The 17,728-nt window shown below is 37.6% G+C and overlaps 1 protein-coding gene across 2 annotated transcripts in view; it reads right to left on the bottom strand.

The window, feature by feature from the left end:
• The window catches only part of ATN1 (atrophin 1), a 67,476-nt gene extending 50,605 nt beyond the window's left edge, over positions 1 to 16,871 (bottom strand). The window contains exon 1 of one of the 2 annotated variants that reach the window (XM_081945580.1): positions 16,782 to 16,871. The gene's annotated coding sequence lies outside the window, so the exon portion shown is untranslated. The remainder of the gene's footprint in view (positions 1 to 16,781) is intronic. The other variant, XM_081945576.1, reaches the window with a different exon arrangement.
• Positions 16,872 to 17,728: the final 857 nt, after the last annotated feature.

The following is a 17,728-nucleotide window of genomic DNA, read 5'->3' as shown; positions in this document are numbered from 1 at the left end:
TGAAAAAAAATAAAGCACTAAATCTTTTTAGTTTTAAGTTTTAAGCTTCCATGCTTAGAATAGAATGGAATGGAACAGGAAAATGGAATGGAATGGGAATAGGAAAATGGAATGGGAATAGGAATGAAATAGGAATAGAATAGAATAGAATAGAATGAAATAGGAATAGAATGAAATAGAAATGTTTATTGGTGAAGTGTGATAAGACACACAAGGAATTTGTCTCCAGTGCACCAAATCACAGTGTACATATAAACAGCAAGTAATACGTCATAGGTCATAATAATAGTTACAACCATTAGTTACAAACAACAATTGATAAATCATAAAGAATCAGTAGGACAAGATGAAAAATAGCAGGGGATATCCAACCTAGTACTGTATTTCTCTTTGACACATTTTTTTACTGTCTTTCTTCTCCATTTCACTTTTATTTTGTTACCAACTGAAATGTTTCATGGACTTTTTATAACAAGGTTAGAGGTTTTATTATATTATATTATATATATTATTTTCATTAGCAAACCATTTCACAATATATGATTACATATTATTTTTGTGATTAATCACTATGCTTTAATTATGTTCAATTTGCAATAATGAAAATACATCCTGCATATCAGATATTTACATTACAATTCAAAACAGTAGCAAAATTACAGTTATGAAGTAGCAACGAAAATAATTTTATGGTTCGGGATCACCACAACATGAGAAACTGTATTAAAGGGTTGCGGCTTTGGGAAGGTTGAGAACCACTGGTTTAGGTCAAACATGGTTACTAATATGAAATTGGCCAGCCCTTATTGCTTATCACCAGGCAGCGTCGCTTCGGCATAGATGGTATAAGCCTTTGCACGTGATCTTTGGTGACAGTGTGGTACCAGGCTGCAATAGTGGATTCAATCAGCTCCTGCTTGGTCTTCGGATGCTTCTTGCTTATTTCGTAACCAATCTTGGCCCACAAGTTCTCTGTTGGGTTCAAATCCAGGCTCTGAGCTGGCCAATCCAGGAGTCAAACACCATGCTTCTTCATCCACTCCTGGACAGACTTGGTTCGATGACAAGGAGCATTGTCATCCTGGAAGTAAAAGTCCTTCCCTACAAGTTGCTCAGCTGAAGGAAGCATGGTCTTTTCCAGGACTTCAACATACTGTTTGGAATTCATGATTTCCTTGCACGATTTGTATCTGACCAATACCAGAAGCAGCGATACAGCCCAGATCATCACGTGCAATGGATGCTTCACAGATAGATTCAGGCAGTACGGCCTAAATTCTTCAGCTGGATATCTTCTGACGTACTTATTGCACTGATTCCCAGTCAAGTAGTAATTGCTCTCATCACTGAAGATGACCTTGGCCCACTGTTCGTTGATCCACTTGGCATACTTCTTGCCCCACGCACATCGACGAGAGCAGTGAGCAAAGGTTTACTTTCAGCCCTCCAGCCTTTGAGCCCTCTGACAAGCAGTCTGCGATGCACTGTGCTTGTGCACACTTTTACATCACGTGTTTCACCCCAAATTCTTGTAATCTGAGGTGAGGTGAGCTTCGTGCCAACCATCGAAATGCGTTGCAGAGCCAGATCTTGCCGCTTTGTCAACTTTCTTGGTCTTCCAGAACGGAGCCTGTCATCAACTCAACCAGTTATTTGGTATTTTTCAGCAACTCTGCTCACTGGGGTGCGATGTTATTTCACTCTCTTGGCTATTTCTTCATATATAAAGTTTTTTATATTTTCATAACATATAACCACATGTATACTATTACATAACCAACATCGTATTATATTATTAAATGTTTACATCAATTCATCTTACCATCAGCTCCCAAAAACAATTCTTGGCTCTTCTGCTCTCCATATACCATATTTGTACCTTATCCATCACGTTCTTCTCCCTCTCTCCTCCTCCTTCCTACCTCCTTTCTTCCTTCTGTCATCCTTCTCTACTTCCCCCTCCTCTCTCCTTCTCCTCTCTCTCCTTTCCACTCCTTCTTTCTCTCCTCCTCTTCCTTCCCCCCTGCCCTCTCTCCTACCCTCTCTTCCTCCCTTACCTCTCTCCTCTACTTCACACTCATCTCATTTACTTGGTCTATTTCAGCCTCTGAGCGAGCTCCATTTTATGTTGATAGTATTTATAATTCCTTTTCAATATACATATTTAATTTTAACATATATCTTCCTCCTTTTTTAAAAGAGAAAAAAAGTATACATATATAGTAATTGTATTTAAAAAAAAAAAAAACCAGCCTATTTCTGGCCGAAATGTAGACCTGGTTATAATTCCCAGCTATTCTCATCATTATATTTATATAATTATGCATCCTTACATGCCCCACATTTGTAGTTTATTCTTTATAATCTCAATAATTTCCCACTGTAAATATATTTCATATTCACTCTCCATTTTTCCATATCTTGGCTTAGGTTATCCTTAATTGTCTTTAAATAACAATTCTTACTGTTCAATGTTCATTACAATTCCCTTAATCTACTATATAGAATAACAAGCGGTACACATCTCACTTGGTTCATCATCTTAAGAGTTCTATATGTGTCCATATTTCATATATTTTAACCCATACATAATTGTCCTTCCATTGTCATATTCAGCCAATTAGCAACTCAGTTTAATTATCAAGTATAAAAGTGAATCACATACCTCTGCTTTACATTCTCCCCATAACAGTTTCATATTTGTCTATATTCCATATATTTTAACCTTTATTTAATTATCTTTCCATTATCATATTCAATCAGTCAGCAACTCAGTTTTATTATCATGTTTAGGAGTAAACCACATATTTCAGCTTTATATTTCCCCATATAACAACTTCTGTCTGATTTTTTCCTAGTAAGTCTTTTGTCCTACTCCTCTATTTCTGTCTTTTCCCTTTTCTTTGTTTTGACATGTCCACCCGCTTCAATTTTCCCCAAGCCACTGTCAAACCCAGTGAAATCTTTTGTATTTCCCTTTGTTGGGACATAACCCCCCTCTTCAGTTTTCCCTATGCCACTGTCAAATTCAGTGAGATCTTTTGTCTGCTTTTTATTTCCTTTTTGTTGGGACACATCCTCTCTTTTCAATTTTCCCTGTACCACTGTCAAACCCAGTGAAGTTTTTTGTCTGCTTTTTATTTTCCACCGTTTCTACCCCTTCATTACCCCTTCACTTCTTGCTTCTCTGAGTTCAAAATTCTATTTAGACTTGATTTTAATGATTTATGCATATTTTTTTATAATTTCACATAGTTCTTCAAATTCCCACCTTTCCATAATGTCCAGTTCCAAAGTTACAGTTAGTTATACAGTTCTTATTTCAGAGTTCTGGTCCACCTTAAATTTAGCTAGTTCAGCTGATATGGAGAGGAAGAGAGGTGGGAGCCATCTTGATCCTTTGTTCTTCCTTCAGCAACAAAAAATAAGGGGGGGGGACTTTGTACTTTCCCAGCTCTTAATTTAATTCCGCCCCACTTGTTAATGTAATGATTCAGAGAGTAAATCTCTGACCTACAAGGGACCTGTTGCACTCCCTCTGGGTCTGATGAGACACTGCCCCTTCTTTACACCCCCCCCCGAGGGGGGGTTCTGATCCAAAAAGGATCTTGGAATTGGTTTCTCAGACAGAGTTCATGTGAGACTCTTCAGAGCTTACACCCCCTGGTCTGTCCAGCTGAAAAACTTACAGTCGACTCTCTCTTGGCTATTTCTGTACAGGAGTAACCCTCTTCATGAAGCACAAAGATGCGATGCCGCTGCTCAGTACTGGTGAAAGCAAAGGCCTTCATCCTTGCCCACAGCCAGAGCTAAATTAAATTTCTTGATGCTTTTCATGCCTATTTATAGTCAAAAGTATGACAACATTGATTGGCTAATAGATTTAGCCTCTGTGCATTTTGATTGGTCAGCCAAAGCTCACTGCTGATGGGCTACTTTTGATCCTAACATTCTCGAAAATTTAAGTTGTGTTTGTTTTAGCACATAAACTCACTCAAAACCTTTAAAAGACTTTGGTTATATTAATAAAAATTATGCATCTCAATCCGACTACAGAAATTTCCATCAAAGTACTAATTTTGCGTGGTTTCTATGAGTGAAAAGTTGATTTAAACATGTAAATACAGCTTAAAACTGAAAGCGTGCAGGACTTTTTCACACAGCTGTATGTAGAATTACTTAGTTTTAACATTCCTGAAAGAGAAAGCTGTTTATGAAGGAATTCTAATATAAGATAAGAAGATAATTCCATGTGGTTGATCCTAAAGATGTTTCCAGGCAAAGGGCACTTACTTATGGAGTTATTCCTTCATTTCCTCATTGAAAATTGGAAATGGTAGGGAACTGAAGTGAAGTTAAAAATGGAAGGTAATGATATCTGAACTGATGTAAAGTAGCAATGCAATCTGGAATGTGAAAGAAGGCAGGGCAATTGCTTTTCTGGAACTAGGCATAGATAGTGAAACTTTTGAAGTATTGTGCCCCTTACTTCAGCATGGCATTGTGTTTAAACTATGGGATGAATGCCAAGGTAATTCAAAGTTTACATAAAGAAAATCACCCATGTAAGTTAAGAAAGATTCCAAATGTTATTATCATACATTGATTTATTCTTCTACTAAAGCTCATTGAGAGAGGAAGGAACTCTGAAGGACATTGAAAACTCACCATTTCAATTAATCTCAAGTCAGCTGCTTTAAAATTGAGATTTCATTTTGTGACCATTACTACATAACACTATAAACCCAACACGTGATTACATTTAACCTAAATTTATCCTAAAGTGTCTATCTTGTTCAAAACGATTCTGTCCATTCTGTCAGATGGTCAGTGAGGCTCTGCTTAATGTCTTGTCCTAGATCAGGTAAGAGAGGCATCAGATAACAGATTAACAGAGTTGGACGGGACCTTATAGGCCATCTAGTCCAACCCCTCACTCAAGCAGGAGACCCTACACTATTTCTGACAAATGGTAGTCCAGTCTCTTCTTGAAAGTCTCAAGAGATGAAGCCCCCACAACTTCCAGGGGCAAGCTGTTCCATTGGTTGATTGTTCTCACTGTTAGAAAGTTGCTCCTTATTTCTAGGTTAAATGTCTCCTTGGTCAATTTCCATCCATTATTCCTTGACTTGCCCTTCAGGTGCTTTGGAAAATAGCTTGACCCTCACCCCCCTCCTCTCTGTGGCAGCCCCTCAAATATTGGAACACTGCTATCATGTCTCCCCTGGTCCTTCTCTTCACTAGACTAACCATGGCCAGTTCCTGTAATCATTCTTCATATGTTTTAGTCTCCAGTCCCCTAATCATTCTGGTTGCTCTTCTCTGAACTTTTTCTAGAGTCTCAACATCTTTTTTTAGCGTGGTGACCAAACCTGGATACAGTACTTTAGGTTTGGTCTTACTAGGGCTTTACAGAATGGTATTAGTACCTCACTTGATCTTGATTGTATACCTCTGTTAATGAAACTTAGGATTTCATTGGCTGCTGCTGCACACTGCTGCTGCACACTGCTGGCTCATATTTAGCTGGTTGTCCACTAAGACTCCAAGATCCCTCTCACAGTCACTGCTATTAAGCCTGGTTTCACCCAGTTTATATGTGTACTTTTGGATTTTCTTACTTAAGTGTAGGACTTTATTTTTCTCTACATTGAATTTCATTTTGTTAGATAGGGCCCAGTGTTCAAGTTTGTCAAGATCCCTCTGGATCTTGAGCCTATCTTCTAGGGCCATGATGGCGAACCTATGGCACACATGCCAGAGGTGGCACAGAGCCCTCTCTGTAAGCATCTTGACAAACAGGCCCTCACCAACTGCTTTTCTGGATTATCTTCATATAATATTGGGCAGATGAAGAAACAATGCAAGATGAAGAGATAATTAAGAAGAAACTAGACTCGTAATGGCACGTGCGCTGGAGCTCCGGAAACTCGAAGACCAGCTGGCTGGCATGCATGCATGTGCCAGCAACCAGAAGACCAGCTGGCTGGCACACACACGTACCCCGGCCAGCTGGTTCTACGAGTTTCCAGGGCTCATGCCGCACGCACATTCCGGTTTGGGCACTCGGTGCCAAAAAGGTTCGCCATCACTGTTCTAGGGTGTTAGCTATTCCTACAAGCTTAGCATTATCTGCAAATCAGTCAGATGTTTTCTATGGAACTGATTCTGATACTGTGGGATATGTTTGCCCCTTGGAGATAAGCTCCCTTGTTGCTGATTTTAAAGGAGACTTAAATGAGATGGTCATACCAATAACAATGGCAACAAGTGCACTATTGGAAGACCTGAAGGACCGATTTGGAGACAAATCCTCTCAGATAACATCTATGTAGTCACTAAACATTTACACCAACCATAATCACTTGATGGTCCTGATGCCTAATGAGTGGGAGGGAGTCCTATTTAGTTAGCGTAGTAATTATGCATCGTAAAGATCCTTTTATATAAAATTACTCTGCACATTTCTAGAGTCAATAAATTAAGATATTTAATTTTTTAAAATAATAGCCTTTAGAAAAGAAAATGAGTTGTGAAGTCATTACACATTTCTGTATACAATATTTAGTTTGTCCTTACATTAAGAATCGACTTCATAACTTCATGTCAGCACCTATGACGATATGACCAAAAACTTAATTTTATACAAAAAGTAAATTTTATGACAAAAAGGCAAGACATATCTATAGTAGCATAATGAACTCCCTGAGCAGATTGAAATCTACTGTAACATTTCTAACAACAGAGTCAACAAAAAAATAGAAATTAATGAAAACACATGTAGCATCATTCTAAGGAGTTCTATTCTGGGATGAAGCTTTTTGTGAGCCAGCTACACAAAACTATTTTGCCCCAAATTCAGACTGCTGTTTCACACTGCCCGTTCTTTTAGAAGTTAAAAGCAGGCATAACTACAGCTTCCCCTAACTGCATGGTAAATTAATGTTAGTTATTGAAATTAAAAACTGCTGAGAGGAGTAGTAGGGATAATGGCAAAGTTTGTTTCCTTTCATTTGCTACTGATTCTAACTTTCTTGCTATGGAAACATGCTTGCATATAAAGATATATAAAAAGAGTTTTCTGGGACTTGCAGGTTGATTTTAAAGTCTATTGCTTTAACAAAAATGGATTTGGAAAAATAACAAACATAATAGTGCAATCTTTCTGTTGCAAGATAATATTTTACACAATTACTATTATATTACCATAGAATTGTAAAGATATAACAATAGCGGGATAGGTAGATAAAGATATAACAATAGCAGGACAGGTAGATGAAGAGTGTCACCCAGGCCTTGCTATGAAAATATGGTATCCTGCTGCCCTGGACTCTCCTTAGCTAATTAAATGCATCTCTTCAAGATGGAGAGATGAATATTTTGATATTATTTCTGGCTGATGAATAGTCAATGGCATATCAATCATCTCTCTAACATACAGATGTTTTCGAAGAATAAAATAGGAATTATCATTAATTATTCCTATAATGATGCTGCAACCAACCACAATGTCTTAAAGAGGAAAAAAATGGATGTTTTATGATACAGAAATAACCAAAGTAATATTAGATAAATGGTCTGGGAATCATGTCGTTCCTGGTTTTCTGACCCGGAATACTGGACAATTTTCATCCAGTCTCCAACCTCCCTTTTTTAGGGAAGGTTATTCAGATAGATCCACAGCATCAGGGAAATTCAAAGTCCTAATTATCACCTTTAGAGTCATGGCATAGATCAGTTTACTTGTGGGGCTGCCTATCTCCAAGGGCTTCTGCTCATTATACCAGATCCAGCCGAGTGGGCATAGTCCAAGTCCCCTCTATTAACATGTCATCTTGAGGAACTGAAGAGACGTACCTTCTCTGTCATGGGGCCTGCCCTATGGAACAGCTTCCAATGGATCTTTTGTCCGTCCAGAAGGCTGCTGAAAAGCTGGCTTTTATCCCAGGTAATAGGACTGGGATGTTGGGGAGTCTTAAACATTGTGAAAATATCTCTCTCTCTCTTTCTCTCTCTCTCCTCTTCTCTCTCTCCCCCCTCCCTCTCCCCTCAAATTTTAACTATCCAGCCTTATATAATTAAGGTGAGTAACCATATTAATTTTTTAAACAAACAAACAAAACAGGAAATTTTCACTGTTATATGAACAAGGGTTAAAATTGGTTACCAGACAATTCCAACCATAATGCAAATTGCTAATGAGGAAAGTCATAAAGTACGACTACAAATGGGACTGGGAATCCAGTCAGAAATCATTACAGTTATATGTTGGGATGTCCATGTGACTGGAGGTGTTTTTTCTAACTTTTTTGCCATGCTTGTTAATGTGGCAGTCATTAAGTGAGCCATTCATTTGAATAAGGGTAACAAATTGAAAAAATGCCATCACAAATCATGGTCACGTGACCACAGAATGCCGTTAATGGTCGCAAATGTGACTATCGGGAGAGCAATGAAACCATTTATAATAGCCAGAGGGGTGCTTTATGGGCCATAAAGCACCCATTCCATAATTGTTGTAAGTGTAAACAATCATTAAGTGACCAGTCCTAAATTGAGGACTATCATAGCACATTTTACAATTAAGACAAACATGCAACCGTAAAGTATACTTTTCCCCTAAATCAGCATATAATTCAATTAGAAATGTTTCTGTGCAATGAAAGGCAATCTTTAACGCAAAGGTATTAATACATGTCAGCATTCTGCTAGGATGTACATTTTACATTATTCAAAAGTAACTAATGTAACTTGGTCAAATATACTCTATCACCAATCAATTTATCAGCAGTCAAATGCTGTGAAAAAGATAATGTCCGCTACATAGATTATCTAGTAAAATCATTATCTTCTCCAGCCAGTGGACATATATCGTATTCTACAATCACATTGCCAATGGGAAGTGACCTAGTTCAGCTAATAAGCACCTAATAATCTACAAGGACAATTTCTCAATTCAGCCCAAGCAATTTAAAACACGTTAACATATTTGTGTTAGCAAATGTTCAGAATTTGGAATTGAAAATCCTAATGCCAACTCCATTATTATTGATGGGATTGGCAACCCTTATTCAGGAGTATGATCTCAAATATCTGTGTATTAATATCAGCACATACATCAGTGTTTGCAACAGAATTACAGGTGTTACCAGTGTCACATTAATATTATGCTAGCATAGCTTTTCAAATCTCTGCTTCTATGGGATCACTGTTACGTCCCTTAGCTGCTGCATGAGCATGCCTTGGCAACCATTTTCATGCAACTTATCTACACAACGTACACCTCATAAAGCTGCTGCAGCTGAGGCAGCTTATAGTCATCTTTATCTGTTCAGTTTTAAAATATCATTTTCCTTCCTTGACAAAATGTTTGCCATGGACAGTGCTAGCACAATTAATCAACGGTGTTAATGCAATCAAAACCTAGGATCTGTCCACATTAGGCTACTATGGCTATCTCGTATGTTCCTTCTGCTAGGCTCTACCATTCATCATTATTCTGCTCTGGGATACTAGACAGATCACATACCTGGCTCCCTCAGTGTCCCAATAGCATTTTCCAAATATTCTTTCAAATATTACCTGGGCTCCTTATTTACCCAGATTTAAGCTATTATGCTACCAATCAGAGCACTACTATGTACTTTTTTTTAAACTGCTTCTGTCACATGAAGATTTGTGTAGACTGGCTATTTAGTGTGCATGTATGTGTGCATGTTATCTTTAGTTTTTGGATATGTGATGGCAGAAATTATTGCTAGATGCCATGGCCATGGCCACTTACTACCCACATTGCTATTCTTTGCAGCACTCGTTGGAGACAGAGCATGCTTGTTATCAATCATTTCCCCACTTCATTGCACACATTCCTTCTGTATCTACAACACGTCAACCAAGCTATTTGTGGACGTGAGTTCGGTGCTCTTTCAAAAGAGCATCAGAATAGTATACTGACAGATCATAGATGCAGAGCATCTCCATACCTGCAACCTGTTAATCAGTCACCTTTACAGGAGTTAAAACTGGTGAAAATATTGCTGTGCTCTAGGCTAATTGGTTACTAATTTCTTGCAGTGGCAAGTTTCCAATTAAAAAGTACATGGGAAAGTAGCAAATTCTTTGACTTTAATGCTTTGTACCCAGATCATGAGATCTGGATGAATGCTCAAACATTTCAGACCTTTCATGTTTTCCTTTATTAATATTCTGTTTTTAACAAATAAAGGATGAAATGTTTCAGTCCTTTTAAGTTAGAGAAAAGGATAATTGGAGATAAGAAAACTATGTTTATCAAATTATGGCATAAATTATTTTCATTTCATTATAAAAGAATCTCCAATTAAACTGACTGACAGTAAATACATTGTAGAACGATTAAGAAAACTATTTTCACACACAATGCTTTATGTTAACATTTAGGAACTTTATCAACCGCACTTCATTCATTCATTCATCCCATTTATTCATTCATGCATGCATGCATTCATTCATTCATTCATTTATTCATTCATTCATAAAATTTAAAATTTATTTTTCAGTATAAAATCAACCCAGTTTGGGGGCAGCTTTAATTTCATATAATGGTGAAGCCAAATAAAATGTTTCAGATGAAAACCATAAAATAGCATAGCAATATCTAGATAAAAGAGGTAGAACACAGTAGCATAGATGAGTAAAATATTTGGAGAAAACATATAGATTTTCAATTAATATGAAGAGTTTACAAAATTACAAATCATATGCCACTCAGAGCTTGTTGGAAGTTTGGGGAGCACATAAAATTGATAAATACATATATAAGATTTGCAATACATATATAAGATTTTGAATAGGTCAGATATAACAGGAAACAAGATTCTTTTGTTGTTTGGGTCCTAAATCAACATTAGATAGCAAGCCCATAAACAATTGTTCTAGTAACTTGAGACTACCATACTAAAATTTGGTCACAAAGTAACTTAAATTAAGTAGCATATTTTTCCCTTTTTTGGTTTGTTTTTTCCCCAAAAGTAAGGGGATAGGGTCCCAGAGAGCCGAATCACTCCTATTATCAACCTTGAACCATCTCAAAAGTCTGAAAAATAAGCTACAATTGTGCATCTGAGGCCTCCCATAGCTGTGAAACACCACCCGAAACCATACAAAGTGGACCAACAAATGGTATGTTTACCAATTCAATCCCAATAGTACAGAAATGAACATTCTGGGGAAGTCACCCATTTTGGTAAAGAAGTGAGGCAAAAATAAGTAAAAGAAGGGTAAAAAGAAAATGAAATATAGGAGACAAAGTGAGTAAAGAGCAAAAGCCAACAGGGAGTCTCCCGAAGCAGTTCAAGTGGAAGAAGAGTGACTAAAGACGTTGTGCACTCTGGGAACACGGCAATGAGCTTTGTGGGCTGAAAAGATTATGTTCCGAACTGCAAGAAATACCATATGTTCTAAGAGCCAGTAATGGGGGATAGTGTCCTGCTCTAATAGTAATAGAAATGTATGGCAGATTGATTCAAGGGTGTGACATCATTGAATGAGTAAAGGAGAGCTAACAAAAACCTGAGCAGTGAATGCTCTGAGCATTCAAGGGGAAAAATGAAATGCTGAAGAATACAAACAAGGTGATAGATCTCTAAATTATGCCTTCTTGCTAATACATGTTTGGACAAATCATACTACGAGGAATAATTGTAAAAACAGACTTTGAACATCTCTGAAGACATTGCAGAAGATTTTGGGGATGCAAGTGAATCTCCATCCATCCTGCTACCCTACAGCTACGGGGGGCGGGGGACAGTGTAGATCAATTTCTGGCTATAAAAATGGTGTCAACTGGAGAAATCTGGATTCTGGACCTTGGTCTGAAATATAGGCTTGATAAAGGGTTGGCATGAGAAGGATTGAACCTCACAAGGACTAGATGTGTTCACAATGTGTTCAGCCAAATCATGGCAAACTTGGTTAGGAGGACTTTAAATTGAATCTAATGGAAAATAAAAATTAAAACCATGAAGTAAGGTGTTGGAGACTACAAAACGTATGAGTGTTGCTGAAATTGAGTCACTCGGATAAAATGAAAAAGATAATTAGTTGATTATGTCTATGGCCTTTATTGTCAAAATACAAATGCTCTAGTGTATATGGGAAAGAACCATGGTAAAAGTGAACTCTTAATTTTTTCTTCTTCTATCTAATCATGTCCAATTCTTGGCAGATGCCTAGACAAGTCCCTGTAGTTTTGTCAACAAGGGTTTTCAAAAGTGATTTGTCATTGTCGCCTTCCTAGGGCTTAGAGAAAGTGACTGGCTCTAGATCACCAAGCTGGCTTTGTACCTAAGATAGGGCTACGACTCAGTCTTCCAGTTCCTAGCCTGATATATATTCCTGCTCAAAAATCCATATAAAATTGGCAATGTTTTACAGAATGTAGGTTTAACTACATAAAAGGACATATATAAGCAATATTATTGGTGCCCACTATCACCTTCCAACTTAAGACAAAATGTATGCCTCCCTAAAGCAAGCTATAGTCTTTCACAGAAGCAAGAAATAATAATGAGGGGAAATTTAACTATCTACTGGGAAACAAACTCTACACAATTCCTGATTTCTCTTATTGTTAATTTTCTCTTTAAAAGAGTACTGATAGTTATTGCTTGACTTACAACTATTAATTTAGCAACTGGTCAAAGTTCAAAGTTATAACAGCCTTGAAATTTACAACCAATCCTCACACTTATAACTATGTTTTAGCCATAAAAGTCAGCTGGGTGAGTTTGGGTCAGTCATTTCCTCTCAGCCCACCCCACCCCATAGGATAATTGTTGTGGGGGGAAAGGAGGAGGAAGATGTGCTGGATATGTTCATAGTCTTGAGATATTTGTAAGAAAATAATAAAGGCAGACTACAAATGAATAAATAAAAAAAGAACTAGCAGTTGTGATTTAACATCTGGTAAAACCTGCCTGATAATGTAAGATTCAACAAAAGGGGCAGCACCAGGCTCGCCAACAACTTTCAAATTGCTAACTGGTGTAGTAGCTGATGCAATCCAATAGCATCTAGTTGAAAACAAACTGTTTCCACCTGAACTGAAAAGAACTCCCAAACAGCAGAGGTACAAAAGATCAGTTCCTAAATAACAAAATGATTTTGGCTTTATTCTGGGTTTTCTTCAGATCGTAAAAATCTCCCGACAAAATGATTTTAGAAAACTGTATGAGAAGGCGGAACCAACTTGAATGTAGCTTGGATTGACTACCAGAAGGCATTTGACTTCCTGCCATAAGATTGCACAATCAAGTGCCTAGGAATAACAGGAGTCAGAAGAAACATCAACGTTTTGTGCAAATATCAATGGCATAATGGAAGACTTCATTGCTGGTCAATGGACTGTGAGAGGTTAATATCAAGAGAGGAATCTTTCAAGGAGACTCATTATCCCCACTACTATTTATCATTGCAAATTTTTCTGTCAACAATACTGAAAACTCAGGCCATGGCTATCAAATGTCAAAATCATCTTCCAAGCTATCCTACCTCCTTTACATGAATGATCTGAAACTGTCTGGAAAAACACCATATGAAATAGAATCACAGCTCAGCCCTGTCTGTATATACAGCCAATAGATTAAATTGAGTTTGGACTGGATACATGTGCCAAACTTACCATTAACAGGGGGGAAATATTGAAAATAGAAAAGAATCAAGAAGCCCTATGGAAATAATATCAAGAACCTGGATAAAGACTATAAATACATAGGCATCCTTCAGGCTAACAACATCAAACATACTGAAATCAAGAAGATTAGAAGTGATTACTTTATAAAAATGAAGATCTTAAACTCTAAACTCAATGGAGGAAATACCATCAAAGCAATTAACATCTGGAATAGTGGACTGAACTCAAATAAAACTAAAAGACTCTACTTACCAAGGAAAATAGGTGGGTAAGGAATGTTGCAAGTGTACCAGACAGTTGAAGAAGAGAAAAGAGCATTGGAAGAATATCTGAAGGATAATGAAAAAGATGCACTGAAGCTAGCATACTATGAAGGCGTATTGAATACCGGAGGCCTCAAAGTGGAAAGTACTGGAAAGCCCAAATGTTCTTGTAAGAAATACCAAAGGAAGAATAGAAAAGAGACATGGCAAGAAAAAGCATTACATTAAAAAAACAAGGCAAAAGTAGATAATAAGATCTGGCAATGGCTAAGAGCAGGAAAGTTGAAGAAAGCAACAGAGGGGCTAATTCTGGTACACAATACCAAGCCTTAAGAAAAAAATGCATACAAAGCCAGAATTGAGAAGACAGCAACAGACAGCAAATGTCACCTCTGCAAAGAAGCTGATGAAACAGTGGGCCTCCTAGTTAGCTGCTAAAAGATCACACAAACTTACTATAAAAATGGCATGACCAAGTTCCAACAATGGCACTTTGGAATATCTGCAAGAAATACCATTTGTCTGCAAGCAAGGATTGATGGAATCACAAAACAGCAAAATAATAGAAAATGAAGGTAGCAAATGATGTCCTGTTTGATGTCATGTTCATAGCATTTACTTAACAATTTAACTTTAACTATTAATTTAATTAATTAATGTAATATTTAGTTTACTTATACACAGCTTTTATTATTTTTATAAATAACTCAGTTATAAAGTTATAGTGGTTATATTTGCATCCCCGAGGCCCTGCAAAAAAGCATACATGGAATGACTTTAATCCACAGAAAAACTTGAGGCCCTTCAGATGTTTGGGCTATTATCCCTTACTCTTATTGTACATTAACTATGTAATAATGATTAAAACATTTAAGTTACATGTATTTTTCTCTGTATATGTGTTTGCATGTTTGCATATGTACTTACATATCAGCAATGTTGGTAAAGTGGAATTAACATTAACCAGATGCCACTAGATCTGGAGCAAATGATTGTAGAAAAATGCAGGAATAATGTTAATTATTTAAAACTCTCCAGGTTACAGGAAGTATCTAAAAGCCATACCTAAATATTTATCAATGCTGTTTTAGACAAGCTCTGAATAGTAATATGAATGCTATCAAAATTGCTTATGTCAGAATACCTGCATTAAAAATAGAACACATTCCTATATAGCCGACTTCAGGATGCATTTCATCTTCCTGTTTACATACCATATGATAAATTTGCAGTTATTGAAGAAAATGACTCACTCGGGGACCTAATTCCAAATAAAAGTACTTTTAGTTTAGCTGTATACGTGCCAGACTGAGACACAATAATTTTGAAGATGTGCTGAAACAACTTTCAAAGAGACAGTCTCTATATGCACATATATTAATACTGTCCCAGTGCTGACTGTGATCAAACAGCTTTTGCAGAGTTTGAGACAATCCAAAAGCTTAAAAAATTATAAAATGCTAAAACAGGATGAGCATCACATCACAAGTATAAATACTCTTGCAATATTCAAATCATTCCCAACCTTTCTCTTTCTCCTTCACATTTCCAAAGGCGCCACAAACATCTTTAGGAGATAAAAGAGTTTTCAAGAGGAACAGCAGGGTCAGGGAGCTCTTGCATTTTCTGGTATGTTGGAAGAAATGTCCTTCTGGGTTCGGCTCCAAGTGGGGAAAAAGACACTGGAGACACGGAGGCTGCTTGGAAAGATGGTTTTAATGGTGGACAGGACCACATGGCCTGAGTCCTGAACAGAAAAGGTGATCACATGCTTCAATGTTGGGGAGAAGAAGAGAAGGAAGGGCTGAGATGCTGAGTCCCTGGTTTTATGCCCTCTCTGGCCTTTGATCTTGAGCTTGTCTTCTGATTGGCTGTCAGACTCCCATGGGGCCATGCAGGGGCAACTCTCTAGGCTGCGTTTTGAATCCAGGTTTGGTTGAGTTCTCAGATGCCATGTGGTCAGTTGAGTAAAGGGCCAATATTATCATGCCTTAATCCCATCCCCCTGGAGCTGAAGGGGAGAACTCTTTATTATGTAAAGGGACTGACTTGGCCACTTTAATGGCCCATTGACAAAGTGGGTGGAGGGGCAGGAAGCAGCTATTCTCAATTTAAAACATGTTTCTTCCTTTTCACATCCAGGGAAATATAGTATTCTGCCTTTTCAATATTTCCTAGGATATTTCATTTTTCTGGGAGAGGGCTGGGTGATAACTTTCCACAGGTACATGCAATTACCTCATTTTTTTAAAAAAAAATTGTCTGCTCTGATCAAGCAGAGCTAACAACCTATTTATTTAGCCTTCCATAACAACGTACCAAACCTATTTAACCAAGGGGAGAGCGAGAGAAGAGAAAAATGTAAATACTGTACAAGAGAACATCTATTTGCATTGCAGAAAATAAATCTTATTTTGAACTACTTGGAATTGTCCCACATACCCCTTTGTTGCCTTTTGCTACTTACAAGAACCTCTGTTGTAAAAATAATTGCCTCCAAAACTGTTCTAAAAATTGTCACAAATATCATACCACGAAAGCATCAAGCATTATTCCCCTTTCAATCCTATGCGTGGGTTGTTTGGACTTTTTCACCTCAGTTTAATTTCTTTCAAAAGGACAGCCATTTAGAAGTGCTTGAACTGTTCAGATTTGACCTAGGGCCCTAAATGCGGGCAATCCTCTCTAAGACAATATTCAAACACACACACACACATCCCACCACCCCAGACGTCAGCCCCCCCCCCGCCCCCGCTTTACTTTCAGGTTTGTCAATTACAAAGCAATCCATTCATTAACTCTTTCACCTTTTTTTTATTAGGTCACGTTTAAGATCTTGCGCTTACATGCCTCTGCCCTCTAGTGGAAGGTATAGGGCCCCTTGTCTTCTGCCACGACGTTTCCTCCTTTCCTTACCTGTTGAACGGTTCACATTTTGAAGCAAGAAGACTGAGACAGAAATAAAATGGAGTTTTATACAATGTTCCCTGAACTACAGCTCCCAGAATGCTCCTTGTTATTATCCTTTGTGACACCTTATAAAACAGAGCAGAATTGCCCACTGGGCAATATTAGTTCAAAAATGAGCCAATAACATCTTTGTGTCTGCAATTTCTTAGGGCTAAGTGCTGTCTGAGGGCCCCCATGCCAAAGCTTGGGTGGGGCAAAGGCAAAGAAGTTGGCAGGAATTTAATTTAATTTCAACTTAATCATAGTTAAATGAAATGCAGTTGGTATAATTACTCCCCACATATTTAATGATGTCTCTGTTCTATCACATTATACCATAAAATTTGGCAGCAATGTCTGGAAAATTCCTTAGGATTACGCTGAAGGATTTGCACAGGAGAACAGGGGCTACAAGTTGGGCATCTGTGCCTGCCATAAATCCAGGTGACTTGAGAATCTGGGGTCTAGCGATGTGGAAAATTAAATAGGGCTGGGGATTACAGCACAATAAAAACAACACACATCGTGGCCGATACTAATATGGGCTTTGCACTGATTTTAAAGTGCAGAGAAATAAAGATTTCATCCAACCTATTATACAAATAGAAAACTCTTTTTGTTTTGGCTAGTGTCTTATTTCTCCACAGCTGCTTGAGCACTCATTTTTCTGAAGCACTGTTGGATTATTTTCTATATCCACTGACATTTCTGAATATAGGCGATGGTGGCATGGAAGAGTAGAGCAGGAAACAGAAATTTTGACACTGCAGGATTGAGGAAGATTAAGCAGATACAACTCTGATATAGATTGATTTAAAAGCAACAATATGTTTGTTCAGTTGAT

The sequence above is a fragment of the Natrix helvetica genome (assembly GCF_964273705.1).
Source record: "Natrix helvetica genome assembly, chromosome: 2".
Taxonomy (NCBI): domain Eukaryota; kingdom Metazoa; phylum Chordata; class Lepidosauria; order Squamata; family Natricidae; genus Natrix; species Natrix helvetica.
The sequence above is the reverse complement of the archived record's forward strand: the minus strand, read 5'-3'. Positions and strand labels throughout refer to the sequence as shown.